This window comes from Drosophila suzukii, chromosome 3, assembly GCF_043229965.1.
Source record: "Drosophila suzukii chromosome 3, CBGP_Dsuzu_IsoJpt1.0, whole genome shotgun sequence".
NCBI classification, from domain to species: Eukaryota; Metazoa; Arthropoda; class Insecta; order Diptera; family Drosophilidae; genus Drosophila; species Drosophila suzukii.
Genome location: NC_092082.1, coordinates 34,505,093 through 34,523,058, shown reverse-complemented (window position 1 = coordinate 34,523,058; position 17,966 = coordinate 34,505,093). Strand labels below are relative to the sequence as shown.

At 42.2% G+C, this 17,966-nt stretch overlaps 1 protein-coding gene across 3 annotated transcripts in view; it reads right to left on the bottom strand.

Annotated features, from left to right (window-relative positions):
• The window catches only part of RpL15 (ribosomal protein L15), a 330,472-nt gene that overhangs the window by 192,544 nt on the left and 119,962 nt on the right, over window positions 1–17,966 (bottom strand). The window contains exon 1 of one of the 3 annotated variants that reach the window (XM_070996200.1): window positions 8,306–8,309. The exons of the other annotated variants lie outside the window; for them this stretch is intronic. The gene's annotated coding sequence lies outside the window, so the exon portion shown is untranslated. Of the gene's footprint in view, window positions 1–8,305; window positions 8,310–17,966 lie in introns of those variants that run through there. 3 annotated transcript variants of the gene reach the window in all.

The following is a 17,966-nucleotide window of genomic DNA, read 5'->3' as shown; positions in this document are numbered from 1 at the left end:
TGCAAGGTAACCGGAGAAGACCAAGGCGATGATGGTGCCTCTTCTATGACGTCCATTTCAATCATGCGATCGATTTCGACACGCAAAAGCTTTTCCTTAGCTGGCGATAAAGGATAAAACCTTTGTTTGATTGGTTTCGCGGTAGATGTGTCAATGTTGTGTTCTATCAATCTGGTCAAACCTAGGCCCTCACTTTCGAATGATGGAAAGAAGTCGATTACCTTATTCAGCTTTGATTTCTGTGCGTTGGATAAACAGATGTGTGAGGGGTGGTCCTCGGGTTTGTATTCAATTTCGTTAACTGAAATCGAAAGTTGGATGGAAATGCCAAAGGTTTCCCAGAAATCCATGCCGCATATCACGATGTGTTGAATAGAGGGTACTATTAAGAATTTAAATTTTGAATCTATAGAGTTGTACGTCAAGGGAATGGAGATTGTGCCAGCCACGGATTGAGTTTGGCCGTCTGCAGTACGGAATATGCTTTTGAATTAGTTATACAGTTTGTTAGATATTATTTGTTGGGCAAGCTTTCCACCAATGACACTTTTGTTGGCTCCGCTGTCTAAGAGGGCTGAATATTCGAGGCCGAAAATCTGCACCATTGTGAAAGGCCGGATGTCATTTTTTTGTGGATGATTGATGAGATAATGCAACGGTTAAAAGCTCGTTTGCGCAACCAGAATTTACGTATACGCAAGGTAGAACGACGTTTGTAAGCAAAGATAGAATTGACACTAACAGGTTTAAGCCTTCGTTTAAGATACTCTTGCAAGCACAGGTGATATGGATTGAACGCTTTAGTAGTCGGTTCATCAGGTTTGGGAGTAGACAAATCAGATAAATTATCCGTTGCCGCAGCATCCGGAGTACTAAGAATATCCGAGGCTAACGGCGGACATTCATTTTGCGAATGTCCTGCTTGGAGTTTTCCGATACCGATTTACATTTTGCACAATTTGGTTTAAAAACATCGGGTATGCCGCAACCGTAACAGAAAATACGGCGAGGTTTTAGACAATCATGGTACCTGTGACCTGTTCCATCACAGTTCCAACATATGAATTTGTCTGCAGGCTTAATTGCGCAGACTTCGCCCTCGACATCGGCTTCGTCTTCGGACTGATCTTCAGAGTCATATTCGTGAAGAATTGTGTTGACAAACCGTTTTGTTACATTAGGGCGTTGAATTGGCTTCGATCGAGTGCTACGATAAAATTCTTCGTGGCGGTGACACGCCTTACGCAAAGCTTCCAAAGAAGGGGTGTCAACATGCAGTAACTCAAGTTTCAAGTCTGGCTTATGATTGTGGCGCACTTCGCTGGCTAACTCACTATCATGCATGGGTTCTCGGAGGGAATTAGCTATGATAAGCATTGCGTCAAGAAAGTCATCAAAACTTTCGTTTGAACCCTGCTTTCGACGACGCATGGCACTTTTTATTTCACGGTCTGATCTCTGATCTGAGTATCTCTCCTTTAAGCGTCTGCATAGTACATGCCAGTTCATGTCATCTACCGACCTATGAACACGCCAGTAAAAAGATAGAGCAAGACCTGCAAATAGCAAATTTGCAAACTGCGACAACAAATCGAAATTTCCGTTTAGGCTTTGTGTAGTGAGACAGTTTACACGGTATATAAAATCCTCAATTGCGATGTCGTCAGCTGACCCACTGAATTTGATTCGCCAGTTGGAAATCACATTTGAAATTGTGTCAGGACGATCCAAAGAAAGATCGCTGCGATCGCTTCGCAGATCCGGAGAGTTCCTAACTCGCTGACTGTTTTGACCCTGATTGTTCTGGAAATCGACTTGTCCTGAATTGTTATGGAATTCGTGATGCGTATTGTTATCCACAAACGTAGACCTATTTATTTGGCTAAACATCTGAGTCATTTTTTCTGTGACCGTATCTATCATGGTTACTTGAAATGTTTTCTGGTTGTCTAACATGCTTTTTTGAAATGCTCGCATTTGATTCGCAAGACTTTGCTGATCTGGGTCTTCGCTTACATCCGAGTCATTGGTTTGCCTATTGTCTTGATGGGGATTCGAGTTGCCATTCTGAGAGACGAAAATATTGTTCTGATTATCGGCGTTACGAGACCTAGATCTGGTCATCATTCGATTTTGCATACCGGAATTCGGATTAGATACCGTCTGGGACTGAGAACATGGTTGAGAGCATGTTGGACAAGTGTTGTTATCCTGCAGCCAGTTTTGTAGACAAGCCTTATGAAAGCAATGTTTACAAGCAGTTTCAATTAAATCCAATTCGAAAACTACTCCATTGCAGAGCGTGCACGTCACTGAGTCATCATCACCTAGAGAAACTAGGTTCTCGTTGCTGTGCCTAACCGACATTTTTAAACGATTTCAAACCACAACTAACTAAACTCAAAAACATAAAAAGAGAAATGGAAGATATACGACATGCGATAGAAATATACGATATGCGATAGAAATGTTCGATATGCGATAGAAGTATACGATAATCATTCAACAATGACAAGACAAGAAAGATCCTTGAGAAATACGGAATGCGGTAGTATCATAAAAATAAGAGGGGCTTATCCTGAGGAGTAATGTAGCAGCAGGTTGATTTTCATTCGATAGGTACTAATTATTAACTGAAAATGTTTGCGGTATTAATTATATAAAAATAGTATTTTGAGGTCTAACCAATCAAAAGAGGGACTAGCCGAATTTTTCCAGCTAGAAAAAATCTCGATTTTAATTGGATAGAAGATGTGGTTTGAAAACTGAAAACTTGGTATAGAACCGACCTTAAATCAGAACTAAAATTCCGAAGTATCAAATAATCAAAATGGAATGTTTTTAACTATAATGTCCGAGTATGACCGAACTGATAGAAAAACATGTATCAAAAGTATAACATTTCTGCTGGTATGGCTCCGAATCTATCCAGAGTACCATCAAATCCAAGTCAAAAATGAAATACTAACTGAAACTACAATTTTACAAAAATGGATGGATTGAAATATTTTCGGGAAGCTCGGCTGTCAAACGACAGATGCCTGATCAGGCATCGGGCTTGCCCCATTGTTGGGCGCCATTTAATTCTGTAACGAACACACTCTATGAGCGTTGTCCACCCTAACACCTCTGTCTACGCTTTGACCGGCCTGCTCAAGGAGATGGGTGTGGGTTTGTGTTAAGATGAAACAAGAGTGTCACAGAACTAACAATAGTAGACAGAGAGACGGTAACGATAAGGATTTTTAACCCATCGGCTAAGATTCGGACGAGAGACTGTACCTATCGAAGACGGAGGCCCAGATGTTATTGGCCACCTTCTATACCCACCCTACCTGTGAAGTCCCATTAGACTCCACCCTTAAAACAACCGCTGCGCTACATCCTCTAAGGTGCCCTCAAAAGATCACAAATTAATTCATCTTAAATTTCATTTAATACGGCAAATACGATAATATGGTTCATGGTTCTTAATACTACAAATCCTAACACTAAAGCCTTAGGACTAAGCGTTCTTTACGCCAAAAGACTCTCTATATGATCGAGTGTCAGTACAAGATTATCAAATAGGAAAAGAAATGGATATTTTGTTTACGTTAAATTATTACGAAACTGATTACATATTTTATCGATATGCGGCAAGCTTATTCAAAAATTACAGGAAATCACTTAGGCGGATTACGTTAAATTATATAAGTGCAAACGATTCTTATTTAATATTTATATCAATACGCGAATGTGGAAAAATTACATGTATATATTGGTACCATAAAGTGCGCGGGCTCAGACAAGAATGAATATATATGTAGGAATGTAAATGATTTACGGCTATGCCGTACTTACGAACTCTCCAACGAAGTCAGCAGGCCTGATGACGATCGATGTGCGCTGTAGAATAATTTAATTTAAGTGTATATATGTCGTACTATGTCGTAAGCACACACGCAAGTATAAAAGCTAAATAGGAATCGTAGATTAAATTAGAAACTTGTCGTACAATTATTTAGAATAAGAAAATTAAACTACAATCGCTTTAGCGATACAAAAACGAATTGGCAGTCCCGGCCAAAATTAACTGGAAACCAGAATTGGAACTCAAATTCCAATTGGGATGCGGCGTCCGCCTCCGCTGTCTTGCCCGAATTACGCCGAATCGGCGCCGGTGCGTTTTTCGCCCGAACTGCAACGTGATCTGACTTGTAGATCGTCGAGCGGACTTGGCAAAGTCAAAACCTCACGCGGGTTGACTGCGGCGATCCTTGAAGCCGCTTATGGTTTGCCGATGATGAAATTAATCCAGGTGTGGCAAAGAAGACAGATTCCTTTCACGCGGTGTGCGGTATAAGAATCCCAAATGGCGATTATGGCCTGGCGCTGAAGAAATGTATGGTTCCGCTGATGAATCGCTGCACGCGTCACCTGCTTCTTGCTGTGCGCAGAGGGAGGACTGTAAAACTTCCGTCAATTCCGAGAATTTGCACGTGTCACTGCTGTTTTCCGGGAATTACAATTAGATTTTTTCAATATATCGTCGAATAATCTTACCACCAATATTGGGAGTGATAACAGGTCGTACTGCTCAACCAAAATTCCTAGAATTTCACACGCGGATGTGTGGATGCGAACGGGTTTGAAAATTATAGCACTTTTTGCAGGGAACGAACCAATCTCGGGAGAAGCTTGCGACAAAGAGGAGGAAATCATGGCGTCTAGAGTGGATGTAGGATGCACAAAATCCCCAAAATCCATAAAAATGGTATTTTTGGTATTCTAGAGAGAATCGGATCCTTGCTACTGAAGGGTTGCATCTGGGCTATTTATGTTAATTACCATGGGTAATGTCTTGACTAGGAATGCCAACTTAGCCGAAAACACTGACTCCCACAAAGTAACTACACTGAAAGTTGAACCATTGGATGATTACGACATAATTAAATCTAATAAAAATGTAAACAAAGAATATATTTTAGACAAGCTGAACAAAAATTTTGCACCTCAGTTTAAAAAATACTTAAAGAATTATGCACGAAATACACAGATATATTCGGAATAGAATCCTAAACGAAATCAACTAATAATTTTTACAAGCAAAAAATAAGAATGAAAGACGATGAAAGAATTATAGAATTCCCCACAGTCAAGAAGATGAAGTAGAAAAACAAGTAGAAAAATGAATTAATGACAAAATAGTAGAACCTTCAGTTTCTGTATACAACAATCCATTATTAATCGTCCCGAAAAAATCGTTACCAGATGGCGATACTAAAAGATGGCGTTTAGTAATTAATTACCGCCCAACTAACAAAAAAATTTTGTCAGATAAATTTCCATTACCAAGAATATACGATATTCTTGACCAATTAGGTAGAGCTAAATACAATACTTTTAATGTTTAGATCTGATGTCAGGATTTCATCAAATAGAACTCGAAGAAACGTCTAGAAATATAACATCCTTTTCCACGACCAATGGCTCCTACCCCTTCACGCGATTACCGTATGATTTCAAAATAGCGCCAAATTCTCTCCAAAGAATGATGACAATTGCATTTTCAACCTTCACAATCATTCTTGTATATGGATGACCTAATTGTCATCGGTTGTTTAGAAAAGCACATGATCAGATACCCGTTACTCAGCTAAAGGGACCAGAGGGTAATGGGGATATCCAAGCAGCGAAGCGAGATTGAAATGCGCCACCTACCGGAGGTAGACAGATTTAAGCGTTATGGGCGTTAGAGTGGGCGTGGCAAATTTTTTTTGGATCAATCGATAGGTATTGACGGACATTTCTGGGCGCCACAGGCTTGGGCGGTTTGTGGGCGTTAAAGTGTGCGTGGCATATTCGCGTAACAAACGTGCGCTGCGTACAAGGCTGCGGAATCTAAATTTCAGATCCCGATTCTCTATATTTGATTGTTTCCGAGATATCGACGTTCATATTTACGATATTTTGAAGTTTGTGGGCGGCTTGTGGGCGTTAAAGTCGGCTTTTTTGGACCGATGGATAGGTATTGATAAGAACAATACATTTCAGTTACAATATTCTAGCATCAAAACTGTAGGAGCCACAGTTTTGGGCGGTTTGTGGGCGTTAGAGTGGGCGTATCACTTTTCTGAAACAAACTTGCGCTGCGTAAGAAGCTTAGGAATCTGCGTGTCAAATCCCAATAGCCTAGCTTTTATAGTTTCCGATATCTCAGCGTTCATCTGGACGGACGGACAGACGGACAGACGGACATGGCTAGATCGACTCGGCTAAAGATCCTGATCAAGAATATATACACTTAATGGGGTCGGAAACGCTTCCTTCTGCCTGTTACATACTTTCCGACGAATCTAGTATACCCTTTTAGTCTACGAGTAACGGGTATAAATACCCAGTCCCAACGGACGCAGACAGCGCTAGAAGATTCGTTGCATTTTGCAATTACTACAGACGTTTTATTAAAAATTGCCAGTTGAGCTGCTGATGACTATACGCATCAGTCACGGACTCTTTAACGGCTTGCAGAAAGTCCCGGGAATGCACGGTGGAAGCGCCGGCGAAGGTCTTTCCGTTGTCGGACTTGACTTGGTGGGGACACCCTCTCCTGGATACGAAACGAGCGAAGACGGCAAGAAATTTCTCAGTCGTTAAGTCGGATGTAGGCTCTAGTTGGATGGCCTTTGAAGAAAAACAGACGAAAACGAACACATACCCCTTTGTGAGAAGACAAGTTCTTCCGGTGTAATTTTATATATCAAAGAAGCCGGCGTAGTCCATCCCTATGTACGTGAACAGACGGGAAAAAGACACTCGCTCTTTCGGGAAACTTCCCATCATCTGGACTTGCAATCTCTTTTTTGTGGATAACGCTGACCTTGCAGGAGTTAATCACTGCCTTTACTAAGTTCTTTGTTCTCGGAACCCAGTACCTGGACCAGGTGAGACGTACCACTAAATGGTTACTAACATGTAATGTAATGAGATGCGTAAATTGTACCAGAAGCCGAGAGTGAACAGTAGTACGGAGGATTATAGGATGTCGTTCATCATAAAGCAAACTTTCGGACGCCGTTACGCGGCCGCATGCCCTAACTAGCCCTTTCTGGTCTAGAAAAGGGTTCAGTGACAGAATCGAACTTGCCGCGGGCACAGTACGCTTTTGACTCAAGCAGCGGTATTCTTCAGAAAAATACCTAGTCATGAGCCGTTCAGCGGCGGCAACGTCCTGCGACTCTAGGCGGTTGCTTTCGACGTCGCTGGACAAATCGATGGACATACGCGAGGACCCGCAATGCTCTATCTAACTTGGAAAAACGATCCAGGATATCTTCTGTCGGCATAGACGCCACATGGGTTCCAGCCTAGGAAGTAACATCGTTTGACTGGCGAAAATAATCTCGAATGTGCCACTCGCTGTTGCGAGTGTCGATATCGGCTTCAGGATCTGGATGGTTAGATCGGACTGCAAGACTGGGCCAGCATAAGGGATATCATTTAAACTAATCCCATTCGCTGAAGGGTTTGATACATTGAATACCACACGCAGATTGGTGGTCATACTTCCCGGCCTAAGCACGGCATGATGCGGAAGGTAATAACTAGCAGAATTATGGGTAGGAGGGACTTCTCTAATGCGTTGGAGATCGAGATACTCTTGAATCACGGAGTCATATTTGGTTTTCAGCTGACTGTCCCTTTTTAGGCGTTGCTCGGTTCTTAGGAACTGCGACAATGCGGAGGATGTGGAGTGACCTATGGCAGAATTCACGTATTCTGGAACACGAAACAGAAGGCTTACGACATACCTGCCGTTATCGTCTCTAGTAGTAGTCCGGAGAAAATTTTGCTCACAGGTCAAATCGGATGCTTTTTGCAACTTTTACTAGCAGATCCTCAGCCTCCCAAAATTTGGTGAGATGTTTATACATTTTGGCTTGGGGCAAGCACGGGTTCTGTTAAGATCTGTGCGCTCTCATAAAACTTTAGATCCGCTAGTGGCAGTTCGGGAAGATCCCGTAGTAACTGTTGCAGAATCGGACAAGATGGGAGGTTTCCAGCTAATTGCGGAAGAACATAGGCAGTTATGTGCAAGCTAGGCCTGTTCGGAGATCGGATGGTAAACAGATAGAGCTTTTTGGATTCAGCGGATACTGTCTGATTTGAGCCTGATACTTGGGCTCGGATTACTTGGTGAGGCAACTAAATTAATTTGAACAGCCGCTCAGAGATAAAAGTTGCCTCCGATCCTGACTCTATCAGGCCACGAGCCTTAAAATTCGACCGCAGTTGAAAGATGTCAATTATGGCGGTGCCCAGCAAGACAGATCAATACCCCGTCGCAAAGTAACTTTGGACTGTGGAATCCGTGGACCCGGTAGCGATGGCAACGGGTGTATTTGGTCTTGATCTCGGTCTTGGAGAAGGTTTTGAAGGCGATGGGGAGGAGTTGCCTCTGGGAAGTAGGGTGTGATGGCGGCCGCGTCACGTAAAGTAACTGTGAGTGCTTTCGCAATCAGGCTGATGCCCTCGCGCGAAGCAGTTCATACACAGCTGCTTTCCCTTTATATATGCCGACCGCTCGTCGAACGTCATCTGGAGAAATCGTGCACATGTGCGGACAGGATGGTTTTCCTTCTTATAAAGGTCACATCCTTTGGGCTTGGGTGCTACCCTTGTCTCGTAAGAATTTATTCTTCGAGACCTTGTACTGAAGGCGGATGCTTTCGGCTGAGATTGACTCAAACCTAACGGTCTTACGTCATCTATGGCTTCTAAGGTCCGGTGACGCTGGGACTGCAGGGACTGTTCCCACAAGGATAGCATGAGCTTAGGGAGTTTGGAAGAGCACGTGTACACCAAGAGTCAATCCTAATTTTCGGTTTGAATTCCGGACATTTCTAACGTCGTAAGGCAACCCTGGATGGTGCTTTGAAGCTCACGGATATCTGACCCAGATTCCTGATTAACGGACTGCACATTGAAAAGTATTTTTAATTAACTATTTAGTAACAATCGTTGGTTTTCGAAACGCTCAGTTAGGTTAGTTGGAAAGGGGAGAGTTCGAAACTATGTTGTGTGCATCGCCGCTTGTTTTTGCATTCAGGTGAAACAGCTTTTCGATCGGCGTCAGTCTTGGATTGTTTATATAAATGACCGTAAACAGAACCCTGAACCCACATCTTTCGTAAACGGAATAGCAGTAGCTGTATTTAGCTTGGAGAATTGGCAAGCTATCAGCTGCACTTTCTCCGGCTTCTGCCATGCACCCGGTACATTCGTCGTACTCTGCGTTGATGCTGAATTTCTTCGATGCAAATTTTGAGCATGGAAAGAGTGGGAGGGACAGGCGAAGGAGTGTTTGCCCTGGATTCAAATTCACTCACTCGATCTGAGACCTCAATTAATTTGTTTAGAGCAATTTGGGAAGCTGTTAGTGCGGACTTAGTGTATCACCCGTGGAAAAAAACTATGGTATTTATCCTTTTTGGTATATATATATTGTAATATGGTATAATTGGAAAGGAGTTCCGTATATTTTATTAGTACTGGTATTTTTTTTGTAGCATGGTCTTACTGTCAAGCAGTTGGGTTTGTTGCCAAACGGAAAACAAATTGATTGGAGAAATTTAAAAAGAAGGAGTCTGCTTGTACACAAAGAAATTAAAATAAAAACAAGGAAGAACGCTATAGTCGAGTATCTCGACTATCAGATACCCGTTACTCAGCTAAAGGGACCAAAGGGAAATGGAGATATGCAAGCAGCAAAGCGAGATTAAAATGCGCCACCTACCGGCGGTAGACAGATCTAAGCGTTATAGGCGTTAGAGTGGGCGTGCAAATTTTTTTTTTTGATTAATCGATAGGTATTGATGAGACCAATACATTTCAGTTAAAACTTTTTATCTAGCATGAAAATTGTGGGCGTCACAGGTTTTCGCGGTCTGTGGGCGTTAAAGTGGGCGTGGCAAAATGTTTTTTGGGTCAATCGATAGGTATTGATGAGAACTATATATTTCAGTTACAATTTTTATTCTAGCATCAAAACTGTAGGAGCCACAGTTTTGGGCGGTTTGTGGGCGTTAGAGTGGGCGTGGCACTCTGCTGAAACAAACTTGCGCTGCGTAAGAAGCTCAGGAATCTGCACGCCAAATCTCAATAGCCTAGCCCCATAGTTTCCGAGATCTCAGCGTTCATCCGGACAGACAGACAGACGGACAGACGGACAGACGGACATGGCTAGATCGACTCGGCTTATGGGGTCGGAAACGCTTCCTTCTGCCTGTTACATACTTTCCGACGAATCTAGTATACCCTTTTACTCTACTAGTAACGGGTATAATAAATGGAATGTTCAACGAATGATTTTATTTGGGTAAATTATTAAAGCTTTCTTCTCGTCCCACGGATGTTTTTCATTCTTTTCCGCACCACCGCAGTCCAGCTCCGAGTCCCAATGGGCATATTGGACCTTGAGGAAGTGGGAGAACGGGGTTGATCCGCTGATGCTGCAGGAAGTCGTCCAGCATCTTGGCAGTGGCTGGCTATGGCTTCTCCAACTGTTCCTTAGCGGCCGCTCTATTTTCCTCCTCCCTATAGAAGCCAGCGTATCCTCCACCTCCGCTTAAGCTGCCAAGTAGCTGGTGGTGGTAGTATCAGGAGTCCTAATGGAGAGGACGTCGGAGATCGTATTACTGGTGGTTCTGCTAAAAAGGTAGTTCTATTAGTACAACGCAACCAAATTCTTTTGGCCAGATCTTACTTTCTTTACGAGGACGCGCCCGGCAGGATGTCCATGTAGAGATCGAAGTCCCACTCGGCATGGGGTTCTTTAGTGGATCTCATCCAGCACTTCAACTATTCTGCGAATTTGCTCCTTTTGTGGAATTCCTTATTGTCGGTTAAATCCCACAATAAAGGGCATACGCTTGGATTTGGCGTCCTATTTGATCTGCACTGATCTCCTGCATCCGATTTTGGGGTTTTCCTTACATTTTTAATTTTTAGTTTTCACGTCGCCTTTGCACGAACTCCGTCAAAGAATAAATTTTGTATTCTTTGGGCCGCGGCTAACGGCGTTCATCGAAAATTCACTCGCGGAATCTGGTATTTTTCCGGTATTGGCTTAGCTCATCTAAGTACCGCGCTGAAAACAGACCCGACGAAAAGCGTTAGGCACGTACTTGCCTCTCGCTCATTCCTATGGTTAGCTCGCCGTTGTTTACTAGGCTTTCTGAGTGAAGATAAAATACCAAAATATGTCAATAAGTTGTTGGCCGGAGGATGCTATTTGTTTATTACTTAGTACCAGTGGAGTACTAGAGTGCTGGTATTAATTTTGCGGAACAAATACCAAATACACTATGTATGTAATGGATGTAGGATATGTATGGGTCGTGGGATCTTGGTAAGCCTCTCTCCTCTCCAACATAACGAGCAAATAATATTAGTTCATAAAGTTCGTCAGTCATCAGTCCACACTGCCCCACAAGCTTAGCTGTCGCTTGATCGCAATACGATCGGGCTGTGTTTTGGCCATATTGCCTCCCCTTCACACATTCGTGTGCCAATGGATCGTCGCGGGCCGCGCGACACAAAGTCTCAGCGCAATAACTAAGCACACATCCCGGGACTCCGTCAGGACCCGGAGAGTAGACTGGTTTGACCCTTTGCAAATCTAAAAGAAGTGAGCTTTCACTTATAACAGGACAAAAAATAAAGTTTGAATGTCAAATGGGTAAGACTGATCTGGAGGACTTGATGTTGATGCAAAAGATGTGCAAAAAGATCGGTTATGGCCTGATCAGTGTTAGCAGCCGAATTTTCAAATTTAAGTGATGATGGAGATGATGAAGATTTACGCCTTGTGTTAACAAAATTAAACAAGGAAGAACGCTATAGTCGAGTACCTCGACTATCAGATACCCGTTACTCAGATAAGATAAGTTAGCCGCGCACTTTGTTCTCTCTCCCTTGCTCTCGTTTCTCGGCTCTGCTTTTGTTTCAGCCAGCGTTAAGAATGAGAAAGCAACACATAAAATAGACAAAAAACATTTATATTTATGTATGCTTGCTAAACATACAAAATTTTAAGGCACATTCTGTATTTAAAAATATTTGGTTGAAAGAAATCTATTTGCCGCGGATATTAGTTTGCAATTTTTTTCATCCACACACATGCAGTGTCTGGCTCTAGTGTCAAGGCTTGTCCTAGCTACTTTGGTTTGAGAGCATTGGACTGAAAACGGAAAAGTTTTTTTGGGACAATCTATAGGTATTTATTAAGCTAATACATATTCATTCAAAGAGATAAATAAAGATGTACAGATCTTTAAAGGTTATTGCCCGTCAATGGGACAAATTGATAAAGGGTTCATTATTCAATAGAATAAGTTTGCCGCGCACTTTGCTCTCTCTGAGCGCCGGCAGGGCTTTTTTCTTTGCCGCTAAGTTCGGTCGGCAACTATTTACATACACACACATACACGCGTAAAAACATTTCGCATTGTCTGGCTCTGACGTCATAGCTTTTTTCTTGGGAGGTTTGTGCGCGTTAGAGTGGGCGTAGCAAAATTTTTTTGGGTCAATCGATAGGTATTGACAATACTAATACATTTCAGTTAAAATTTTCTATCTACCATCAAAACTGTAGGAGCCACAGTTTTGGGCGGATTGTGGGCGTTAGAGTGGGCGTGGCACTCTACTGAAACAAACTTGCGCTGCGTAAGAAGCTCAGGAATCTGCACGCCCAATCTCATTAGCCAAGCTCTTATAGTTTCCGAGATCTCAGCGTTCATCCGGACGGACAGACAGACGCACAGACGGACATGGCTAGATCGACTCGGCTAGTGATCCTGATCAAGAATATATATACTTTATGGGGTCGGAAACGCTTCCTTCTGCCTGTTACATACTTTCCGACGAATCTAGTATACCCTTTTACTCTACAAGTAACGGGTATAAAAACTGTTTTGGATCCACTGTAAACTGGGTCTTGCAACGAGCTAAATAGTTTTTATAACACTTGGCTTTAAGCACGGTGAAATCAGACCGAGTACTTAAGTATAGGGAAAAGGCAGCTTGTGAACCGGAAGCTCTAAACTTTTTCTAGAGTCTAGACTTTACATTTTTAAGGCATGCCAGCTCTTTGTTAAACCACGGAGGTTGGTTAGAAATTTTAGGACAATACATAGGAACGCATGTATCAAAAACTTCGTTTAATACATTTTAAAATATATTAACCGCTTCATTTATATTAGTACATAGGTACAGATTTTACCAATCCGAGCAAGCTATAAGGCTATTAATGAGTGCAAAGTTCGCTCTACGAAAGCAGGGATGCGTTTGGCTGACTTTTCAGATAGTTCATACACTTTTGTACCCGTGTCAATAGTCAGCTCTAGCGTTGGGTGATATGGGTCTTCTGGTAAAGTAATTTCAGAGGTTCTAGCTATGCAGACACAATCTGGACTGGAAAGAAAGCATAGATCCAGTAATCGTCCTAATAAATTTAAAACATGATTTACTTGAGACAATGAAATATCAAGCAAACCGTCAAGAAAATCATGCTGCGTTGAAGGTAACAATATATTTGAGGTTTCGACGGTGGACCATGTCGCGCTATATTAAAGTCACCTAAAACTATTCACTGATCCCTATCTGATAGTTTACTTGAAATAAACTGCATAGCGGACAGATGATTCGCATATGTTGGGAATTCAGATGACGGCGGAATGTATGAACATGTTATGTATATCGAAATACCCGGAAGGGATAGTTTTATACACAGAAATTCAATTTCATTTATTTCATCGGACGTTATTACTTCAGACGTTAGTTCTGAGTCAACTGCAATAAAAACTCCACCTCCACGTTGGGACGGACGATCAAGCCTGTAAGTTGTGTACTTACTTGGAAAAACTTCGGAACTTAGAATTTCCGGTTTTAACCAGGTTTCTGCAAAAACAATAACATGGGTAGACAAAGAAAAATTATTAGTATACAATTTGGTCAACTTGCTTTGTAAACCTCTTGTATTCTGATAGGAAAGCTGAAGAAAAGAATCTAGTTTTGTGAGATAGATGAGGATGTAGAAGTGGATGGCTCTTTAAAGGAATTTTCAACTTCCTTTGAACGAATTTTCTTTTTTTAGCTTCGTACTCTTTAACAAAAATGCCAACAGGCCAAAAATTGGCTGAGCACATAGTTGCAAAATGAGCACAGGGAACACCGATCTTAAATGATGATACTTCCCTAGCATATGGAAAATTAAATCGTTCAACCTTTAGATCATCAATCTGAACTTTGTTACGGATATAGGCCGTAATGTCCAGGGATGAAGGGTCAGGATTCAACCGAGAAACTAAAATTTGTTTCCGACTGTTTTAGGTGCCACGCTTGTGACAGGTTTTGGTACTACGGCATTTACAGCTGCACTACCAGTTTCAGTCGGTACTCCGGACGTTAAGACAACATGTGGCGTTGGAATTATTATTGTATTATTTATAACAGATTTTTCGGGCGTCAAAATGCGGCAAAATCTCGCGACCTTTGCATTCGGAAACCGAATCTTATTTAGCTTTCGATCTCAGTACCATTTGTGCGGCGGCTGAGATCGACTGCTGTGCTGCAGACCCCGGATCGCCAGAGAGAGTTACACTAGCGGCTACCGTGGGTTGTCTATCGACCGCGATCTTTTTACGCTTAGGAGAATCGGGCTCAGTTAGCATACGGTTAGTGAGCTGCGACTCAAGCGCCACAAGCCGATCCGTATTTCTACGGCTGTTCCGGATTAATTCCGTAACAGTGCTTTTTGTAAGCCGCCTTATAGAGAGTGCCTGGGTGCCTGAATGCATTGCTTTCATAACAATAGTAGCGCAAGCCACTTCTCATGTCGTTTGCATCGCGTACCAGACCCGAATAGCCAAGGGATTTTTCATGAAAAATTTTCTCGCACGAATGGCACGGAATATTCTGTTGTCCAGCTGAAATCAACGACTTGCATTTCTGTAAATAGCAGACAGCCATTATCGCGATATTCCGAACCACAGTGCAAAGAGAATAAGGCAACGCAAGTAAAAGAGAGAGTTAGAGAGCGGGAGAGACTGAGCGGGAGTAAGTAAGCTGGGGGAGCGTAAGTTTTAGATGTTCCAAAAACAAAGTTATATGCGGGAGTGCGGGAGAGCGGGTAACTACCGTTTAGACACTCACTTGGAAGAAAAGAAGAAGGCAATTAGAAAAAACAATAACAACAAACACTGCACAGAGATTAGACGTGCAAACTAATTGTTAATTTAAACACAATACAATCACTATGCACTCGCGAAGCGAACGGATGTTGTTAGGGACATAAAAAGTTATATAGACGTATGAAAATATGAATTAAACCCCGATGGTTTATGGACAAAAGAACAAAAATTCGGAGCGCAAGACAAAAACACGACCGTTCACTGAAAGAGTAAGAGCGATTTTTTCCAATTTGTGAAGATTCTAAAGATAAGGTAAACAATTTGAGAAGAGGCTTGCAAAAGGCCTCCGCGCAATATCTAAGCACGCACCAAGAATTCCATCGCGTCCAGGCGAACAGACGGGATGAACACGTTGAGGAACAACAAGCAGAAAGTTCTCATTTAAGGTTTGACAGAATATTAAATTCGACTTGGATACAGTGTATGAATAATGCTGTGAAGAATGAGGTAAAGTAGAATACGTCGTTTGAAAATACGTGGCAAATAGATCGGCAATTAGTTGATCAGTTCTTGCTCTAATATTTTCAGTAGAGCAGAGATCAGACCAATCAAAGCGTGATGTAATGTAATCGCTTAGTTGACTTCTCTGATTGTTTTTAGCAGCGCTTTTTGTAAGCCGCCTTATAGAGAGTGCCTGGGTTTCATAAGCAATGCATTCATCACAATATGAGCGCAAGCCACTTCTCATGTCGATTGCATCGCGTACCAGGCCCAAATAACCAAGGCATTTTGCATAAAAAATATTCTCACACGAATGGCACGGAACGCTCTGTTGTCCAGCCGAAATAAACGACTTGCATTTCTTTAAATTGCAGACAGCCATTATCGCGATATTCCGAACTACAGTGCCAAGAGAATAAAGCTACGCAAGTAAAACAGAGAGTTAGAGACCGGGAGAGAATGAGCGGGAGTGTGTAAGCTGGGGGAGCGTAAGTTTTTGATGTTCCAAAAACAAAGTCATATGCGGGAGTGCGGGAGAGCGGGTAACTACCGTTTAGACTCTTACCACTCCAAACAGCGTTTGGAAGAAAAGAAGAAGGCAATTAGAAAAAAACAATAACAACAAACACTGCACAGAGATTAGACATGCAAACTAATTTTGTTAATTTTAACACAAAACAATCACTATGCACTCGCGAAGCGAACGGATGTTCATAAAAGTTATATAGATGTATGAAAATATGAATTAAGCCCCGATGGTTTATGGACAAAAGGGACAAAAACACGACCGTTCACTGAAAGAGCGAAGCTATTAGTGTCATTGTTCTCGACCTACTCCACTTCTCATGTCAGGACACCCCCTGTTTGTGCCTAACCAAAGTAGTCACTAGCAAGACGATCGCGTCGCGGCAATGCCCTATTCCCAGAGATAGGAAGTAGAACCGCGGAGTTATGAGATTCGTTGCTAACTAACGTATTCTTCATTTGATATATGCTTATATACTACATGGAACATGGAAGTTTAGTGTAATGGTTAGTGAACTAAACTATATTCTAAAGTAGGTAGGTAGGTAGGTCAGGGAGTTTTGATAATGGTAGCAACTTGCGTAGTTGGCTCGACTGACACTGCAAAATGTGCTGACTGTATTGGCGGGTTAGAGTACCGTTGAGACGGTGAGGTAGTGAGATATATAATACGCTGATTAGCAATTCTCATCTGCAGTGCGTGCTACTGAGCGCCTGGTACTGTTTTCAACTTGGCTACTTCTTGACTTGTTGGGTGCTGGTCATGTTGAGCACCCTTGGGTACGAACATTCTCCCCCAATTGAGGGGTACCCTCAATTAAGCTGTGATGTCGGTCGCCACCTAACAAATCACTGACCGTGGAGGATCCTTCCTTCAGCTGCGGAGGTTTATGTTGGTGATTAAAGTCCTTCATGCCTTCTTGATGCAGCTTAACATTCCCTTTTGCGATAAAATTGACACCGTGTGGACTGAAATTGTGCCCTCGTAGAACTTGACCATTTGGCACGTCTATGGTATGTGGACTTTCTGCAAGAAAACTTGGATATTTCTTGGTTAAATCTAGAAATGTTGAACAAAAGTCAGGCTTCTTGTAGGTTTTAAGTTGATGAGAAGTCGGTTCTGTGTTAATTGGTTTTTCTCTTGTAGTATAAAGTTCAATCAGCTGCAATGAACTACTATGTATAGCGGTTGATTCTCGATCGGACGAGTCAGTGTTTCTAGTTCTTGATTGGCTACATATATCTTCAGGCTCATTTATTTTGTAATCCATCAATGCTAAGTTCGTTAAATGAATCCTTTCTTCATCGAGTGAAATCTCATTCTGCCGTTTGCTATCTTCAACATCAAATTTATTATCATTCATTGGATTTATATCTTTCGTTGGCTCATAAGCAGCGTTTGGTCCTGCAAGATCATCTGCCTCTTCTACCAAAATAGGGTTGATTTCCGTATCAGATGAGGTTTCTTTTTTGAGAAACCCTGTGTCTATATAACCCAGCCTTGTTCCTTGTGCCAAAGGTTTATTAGGTCCTAGTCTAACAATTTCACCGGTTATTACACGAGAATATACATCAACCCCTATGGTTAGGTCAATGGGTCCAGGTTGCCGAAAATCAGGATCTGCTAACGGCAGTCCCTCGGGGATATTAAGATCGGTTGCAATCGGTACTGACTTTAAACGGTTAGGCTGCCAATACGGAAAAGACCGACTCTGACGCCAGATTTTGGGTGGTTACCCCAATCCCGAAGTACGAGGTTACTCAGTG